Genomic DNA, 7849 nt, shown 5'->3' on the forward strand with positions numbered 1-7849 from the left:
AGTACTGTTAGTAAAATGCTTTCGGATACCTAAATAGAACAAACGCAATTTTTTTTATTAAATATGCATTTCTTTTCATTACATGTATACAATAAAAATGCAAAATCATGTTAATCTTAAACTAATTACGATTTGTTATGCAAAACCACCTTAAGTAGGTAACTACATGGCACTTGAATATATCTATCTCATAACTTGAAAATTAAATTTTTACTCATAACTTACAAAGAAAGTCCTATCGAAAAAATTTAACTTCAGCATCGTTATTATACAAAAAAAGACATTAATTAAAAAAAATGTAGAATATATATGAGGAGGTTTAAAGTTTAAACTGCATTATTGCTAAGATAGTTTAATAAATACATATGTGTGCGCTTTTGCACTAAAAAATAACTAAATACCTACCTACACTTAAACAAACACAAAATATAAGTTATACAAATAATGACATTTTATAAAGATACTTAATTTAAAAAAATAAAAATTATAATTCAAAATATTTATAAAAATGTATAATAGTTATTAATATGAAATTGATTTAAATATGTATATTGAATATCAACATTTATTATTACCTTTTTGAACATTTTTGGTTTTCTCCCATACATGGAGAATTTGGATGCATATGACCACATGGCCCATGTACCATGTGTTTTTTAACTATTTCAAATAATTCAGGATCTATTTCGGGGTTTGGTAACTCAGCACTTATTATATCATCGACATCATTTGGTCTAATTTGATCAACTAACCAAACCAGTAAATGAGCATGAGGAAGACCTTAAATAATGAATCATTATACGTAGAAAAATAAATAAATAAATAAATAAATAAACAAATAATACTATTCATTTATTACCTCGTTTTTGCCACTCAACAGTATACATATAACACTGAGTTTCACCAAATATACGATGTTTCACAATTAAGTTCATTAGAACTTTCATTTTTTGATGAAAAACTCTAGCGATAATATCGTGTCTGTCTTGTGCAATTTGACCATGTTTGAGTTCTCTTTTTATTTCCATCCAATTTGGATTACATGTAAATGTAATGAACAAATTTGGAGTTCCAAAATTACGAACGTAAGTCATGGCATCCATCGTTTTTCGTGCATGTATCTAAAAATCAATAGTATGTACAGACGTCAGACGTACAGTTTTATATTATTAAAATTACTATTACACACAACACACTGCAGTACATTTTTCGTAGCAATTTTAAGTTATAAGATACAAAATATTTTATTAGCTTGGACCTCCTGTAAATGAAGAAGGTAAAATAAAAAGTTGTCCAATGTCATTCACATGACCATCATTTTCTATAGCATCACGTAAATGAATGTAATCTTCCGCTCTTAATTTTGACTGATTATTCCGTATAAATAAAAGTCGTTCTGATTCTATTTTGGCATACATATCAACCTTTCAAAAAATTAAAATTAAGAATTACATTTATTTGTATTATTATAATATTTATACATGTTTTTGATTAAGTTGAAAAAATATTGTTTACTTACCCAATATTTATTAATAAGTTGTCTATAATTATGTAAATGATTGTAGATATGATGCCTCACCATCAGTCTATAAGCATAAAACTGTTTTGAAGAAATAGTTTTATGACTATTGTATTCATTTAAATTAACATTAAATGACAAAATATCAATAGCATAACCATCTTCACCGTGTAGAAATATCAGTGGATATTCAAGAGAATCGTAAGACCTAAAAAACACATAAATAAAAATTAAGAAAAAATGTATAGTGTATACACTTTAAAAGGAATTTACCTATGAGTTTCACTTATTCGTTGTAACTTTTCATCTTTTCTAGATAAAACTATATCACGATTTCCATATTCTTCTCCAATCATTACTACAGCCATTTCTACTTGAGTTGGTGCATTAAATCTACCTCTATGTTGACCTTGAGGAACCATATTTGCATTTATGACTATTCGGTATTGATCAGTGGGCATATGATCCAATGCAGTTTTGAACTTCGTAATTAAAGGATTGATATTATGTAACAATAATTGCAAATCTCTTATAATATCTAAATGTATAAATAAATAAATTAAAACGTTTTAAATAACAAATATATACAATATACAATTACCTTTATTCAATCCACTGCAAATACCCATTCGAGCATCAATTTGTTCCTCTTCGTCATCCATAAAATAAACTTGTAAATATTTATGATTTGTATTTGGTAAAGGCATCAACGATCCGGCTAAATGATATACTTGACCTCTTATTTTAAATGTAGGCATATAATTTTCCACAATAGTTTCAGCTGCTCCAAATGACGTCATATGAAATGCATTGTTATATTTAGTAATATTTTCCAAAAAGTGTTTTGAAATATTTGTTGAACTTTCCAAAAGAGTTTTCATTGGTTCTGGTGGTTCATCAATATTGGGAATACGAACAGTTCCATTTGAACAACACATACCAGCAGATTCTCCTTTAATTAAGAAAAAAATATAAAAAGTTTTCAAAATTCTAAAAATGTATACACTAATAAGCTACCTTTGAATTTCATTGCATTGCAATATTGACAAATTACATCCATTACACCGATACAAACATCATCGTCGTCATAATATGGATGCTTAGGATTGTATAAATAGGCAGACCGGAATTTTACCCACTTGAACGGTATATCACCTAAAGTATATGAATTTATAATAATTAATAATAAATAGTAGTGAAACATAGGTGAAGTATAATAAACAGATATATTATTTAATAATGTATATATACCACATACCAAATAATGTGGGTTCAGCATTTGGTCTTAACCTCTTACGCTGTGTATTAAAAAACATATTGGTTTCAAAGTGACAATTACACACTCTAAAGTTTTTATTATTCGTACGAATATGGTTTTCGCGTTCCAATAAATCGGTCCTGTTGCAACTATTAAGCCATTGTATTAACCTATAAGTATTTAAATCATTAGGTGGGTACACATTATAGAATTATTAATTGCAATTATTAAGTACCTCTCTCCTCCATTTGGAATTGCATACGATGAAATTGCCTGAATGCAATTTGAACGATTTTCACAATGGAAAACGATGCACCTTTTATTACTCATAATAATGAATATTATTATTATTATAATTATTATTATTGAATTAATAATATATTTAAATCACACTTGAAAAAAAAATTAGATCTGTTAGTAACGCTGTACAACAATCGACTGAAAGTTTGGAGTTGGAGATGTCGATCTCATCGATCGAATAAATAAAGCAATGCGCTTGCGTATTAGAAACATTATTATAGGTCAATTATAAAGTAAACAAAAAAAAGAAAAAAAAAAGAAACAGATATCGTTATTGGTGAATATATTTTTTAATTGGTAATTAGGTAATCTAATTATACATTTTATTATTATTATTATTATGAGAGGAGGCGCTTAGGTAATAGACTTTCAAAACCGGTTTCCTTCGTCTCCAAAATCAAGTTAGATTCTTATTATATAGATAATTACCTACCTAAAGCAGGGTCTAACATGGCAGTGTTCATGGGGTGCATGTAACTATGCAAGGGTGGACACGTTCGCACCTGGGGGGAAAACATGTACCTATGAAAGAACATAACGGATTTGTCAATATTTAATGAGAAAAAATTTCTTAAACAATCAACTATTGTACAAAATGGTGACATTTTTGACGAAACACTGTTTTTATATTTTAATCTCGATCATGGTTAATAGAATAAGCGTAATAAAGGGGTACATAAATTAGAAGCTTCATAAATAATTTGAAATTGAGAGTTGAAACAAAAAATTCTAAACACTCTTTAATGGCTTTCATATAACATATTTTGGTTACAAAGACCTTAAGTGTATTAAAAAGGACTACGTTACCCATACATTTTTTGTCTTCATCTTACACAAGTACAACATGGCAAGTTTTGATATTAGAATTTCGACCTATTATCAAACTCTTAGGTGGGAAAATTAGCTGTGCTTATAAGAGTCAGAGATTTTTCAATATTTGAATTTTCAAGCGAGATAATATGAGCATTTTTAATTTGTAATATTTCACATACCTACCCATAATTTGCTCGAAAATTAAAATATTGAAAAATCGTGGGCGCTTAAGCTCAGATAAGTTCTTAAAAGTATTTTCAAAAGTAACAGACACTATAGAAACTAGTGAATGGAATTTTGCTATGTCGTACGCTTGTACGGGTAGATAGGTGGGTACTTAGCGTCCTCTTAGAGCCAGTTGCACCGTCTCTGATTTAAGTTAACCGGAGTTTAATCGGCCAAATTTGCCCGGTTAAATATCTGTTATCAGCTGTTTAAGCTTAATCGAAGTTTTACCGTAGACGGTGCAACTGGCCCTTAACATCTGATGTGTATAAACACGGACTATAAGAATATGATTGTGTTTTCCGTAGAAAATGTGGAGAGAATAATATAACCTGATCGTGTAATATGTTACAACTTATCACAGTTGACAGTGTTGCATTCCGAAAACCGAGTATTTTACTCAGTTTGTTTATTATGTATAGAATATATAATAGGTATAGTGTTGGTATAGATATTGAATGTAAATGATATAAATAAAAGTGTAGGTATTAATAACCAAATTACCAAATACTGTGTGTCAATAACTATAATTGGGGGATAGAGGGTCTTGGTCCCACTTTTTTTAATCAATATTATGAGGGACTAAGCCCCCCTCACGATAAAATTAGGCTTATTTGTGCCACTAATATTACGCTTTTTAAATGTCAACAATATCTCTTGATATATTGTGAGATATATCTAACATAAGCACTTGTCATAACTACAGATAACGGCCTGCTGTGAGCTTCGATACTGTAAATGCCAACGACTTATTATGTACTACCTACGATGAACGTCTTTTTCGAATGCTGATTTCGTGTATTATATCTTTTTTACTCGACATCCATGATACACACGCAGGTTGCACAAACTCTTATAGTCATATCAGCCATACAATTCACGATGAAAATTATTCAAAAGCAACAAGCGATTTACCTATATTATCGTCGGTGGTCGGCTGGATAATGATCAACTTTGACGTAACATGAATACAATATGATGATCGACCGTCACGCGATGATATTATGATAACAATTATTTATATAGGTATGTACCTATAACTGCAAACCAGTCCGAGAATCGGCTCAACTCTCACACACGCCAATACGCCATTTTTGATTTACCATAATATTATCGTTATTCGTTATTATCTAATTTTGTATTTATCATGATAAGATTATACTTGACGTACCGAATGACTAGGTATCTATATATTATTTTACAATAATCGTGATTCGTATTGTTGTATAATGTATAATATTTGCTGCGCAGTCTACCGATTTTTTTAAGATTCATAATGTTGCAAATATCTAAAGGAAATTGTTTATTCACGTTGTTCCGATACTTAACAATTAACAATATGCACCTATATATATATTATCGTTATTCATCTATTGACTTCTATACATCAATTTGTTATGAGTGGCTGCCGGCTGGCTAGAGAGTAGGTACCTATCTACTTATTGTTGCGGTGAAAAGCGATTTCAGTTTATAAAACATTTATTAGAATAAATGCTCCAATATACAGTTCAATTGTTGATTTCATGATTCGAATTTTATTACATTAATATAATATAATGTACTATGTACCTATCAATATTATATAATATACTAGTTGACCTGTCATAGCTTCACCCGTGATTGGCTGTTTAATTTGCCTTCGGACGATGTTATGTATAATGAGTAAATAAAAAAAAGGTTTATGAAAACGTATTGAAATGTTTCTAGCGGTATAAATGATAAATATATTTTTATTAAAAATAGCACTGATTCCGTGCACTTCGTAGCCCGTTAAATGTTCCAACGCTATATGGCTCAAACTTTGTTCAATTCGTTATTTTATATTCGGTGTATGGTGTTCAAAACTTATCTTAACTTTTCCGTTGCTCGGAATAAAAATTCTGATTCGGAGTAGTATAATTGTTTTTATTTTAACATACAATCATCAAAATCAGTATTATTATTTTAATTTGTTACTATAGGTAATCGTAATTAATTACTTTACAGTTATTTTTCTTACTGATTTTGATGATTGTATACGTTCGCCAACAATTTCGTTTGTTTTTTTTTTGAGAATGTCATTAGATTACCTATTAAACTACTTAAGTGTATAAAAAGGTAGTAAAAATAATTTAGCTCTTCTAAATTAAACCTATACCAATTATTTCAATTAAAAGTAGGTATTAATGTATATTTTACTAAACTTTAGAGGACCTAGGGAACTAGGGAACCAAAATTGATGATTTGACTATCAACATTTTCAGAAAAAAAAACTTTACCAGAATCTATTAGAAAATATAGTAGTTACTATTTTCAAGAACTTTATACTTATTTTTTATTAACAAAAGTGGTACTAAAACCTTCAACAGACTTTCAGGTATAACAGTAAAAAGTTTTCAGCCAAATCAGTAGTTTTCTCGGTTAGCGTGGTCGTAGAAATTCCCTTACAATTTTATATAAAGTATTATATAGATAGATTATAGTGTAAAAACACCCATTACATACATTAATTTACGTACATTATGTATTTAATATTAAATTAAATTATTTTATAGAATCTTTTCACTGGGCATTATATATTATTAGAAAACTATATTTACAATAATATGTAATAAGTGATTCATACATAGAAAAAGTAATAATAACGGAACCATCTACAATATCAATTATACAAATCTCAGTTCTCAGTGTAATATTATGAATCAATGGACAATGGCATTATTATAATATAAATTGCCGTGACATATCTTACACATGGTCTTTAAATAATATATCTAACAGTATTGTAATAAATATGGCTTATAAGCTTTAGCAAACATGCTATTTTAATATAACTATTTTATTATAAATTTATAAATAATCCTTAGAACACTAATCCTTATAAAACCATTGGCGAAAATAGGGGAGACTTGGGGGGGACTTAATCCCCCCAAATGTCGGTCAAGTCCTCCCAGTTAAAAATCTAGTAATTAGTACTAATTTTTATATTATGTGATATTAAACAATATGGCCTATGAGGAGGGGGGCTTGAGTCCCCCCAACAAATTTAGTCAATTTGCGTCTATGCTTAAAACATCAATCATCGAGTTATTTAAAGGAATAATTTAGTTCTAATTGTATAATAAATTCATATTTATATTGTTTTGTAGTCTGAGTCAATGCCCTAAATCGAACCGTGTGAATTAGACAGTAATCATTTTTATCAAATATATTATATTATATTTAATTGGAAGTGCGTGAGGATGAGCAGCAATAGGAGGAGGAGGAAGTGGATAAAGACTTGTCTATTTTCTGGCCTAGGAATATGGCCAAAGTCCTCCCCACTATCCCATGGCCTATACTATTATATAAAATATTTACTTATAAGGTTAAAATTAAACTTTATAATATAGCCCTGCATATTTTTAAAAATTGTAAGCACCAAATATTGAAATATAACCATTAAAAGTTACATCAAATGTAACTTAACCTGTATAACTTATACTACCTAGCTATAAGTCATAAATAACTAGTACGCAGGAACTACACAGGAACTATATTTAAAATTAATAAACAATTGTTATTTTATTTTTATCCTAAATAAGTTACTCTCTATAGTTACATATTAATATGTGCAATATATTGCATTTATTGCATTAATATATACTATACGCGTAGTTATAACTAGGTATATTAAATCAGTGAAAACTAAAAATCAATATTTCTTACTCAGTTATACGTCATATTTTAAACAGACAGTACCTACCTATATAACT

This window comes from Acyrthosiphon pisum, chromosome X, assembly GCF_005508785.2.
Source record: "Acyrthosiphon pisum isolate AL4f chromosome X, pea_aphid_22Mar2018_4r6ur, whole genome shotgun sequence".
Lineage (NCBI taxonomy): Eukaryota > Metazoa > Arthropoda > Insecta > Hemiptera > Aphididae > Acyrthosiphon > Acyrthosiphon pisum.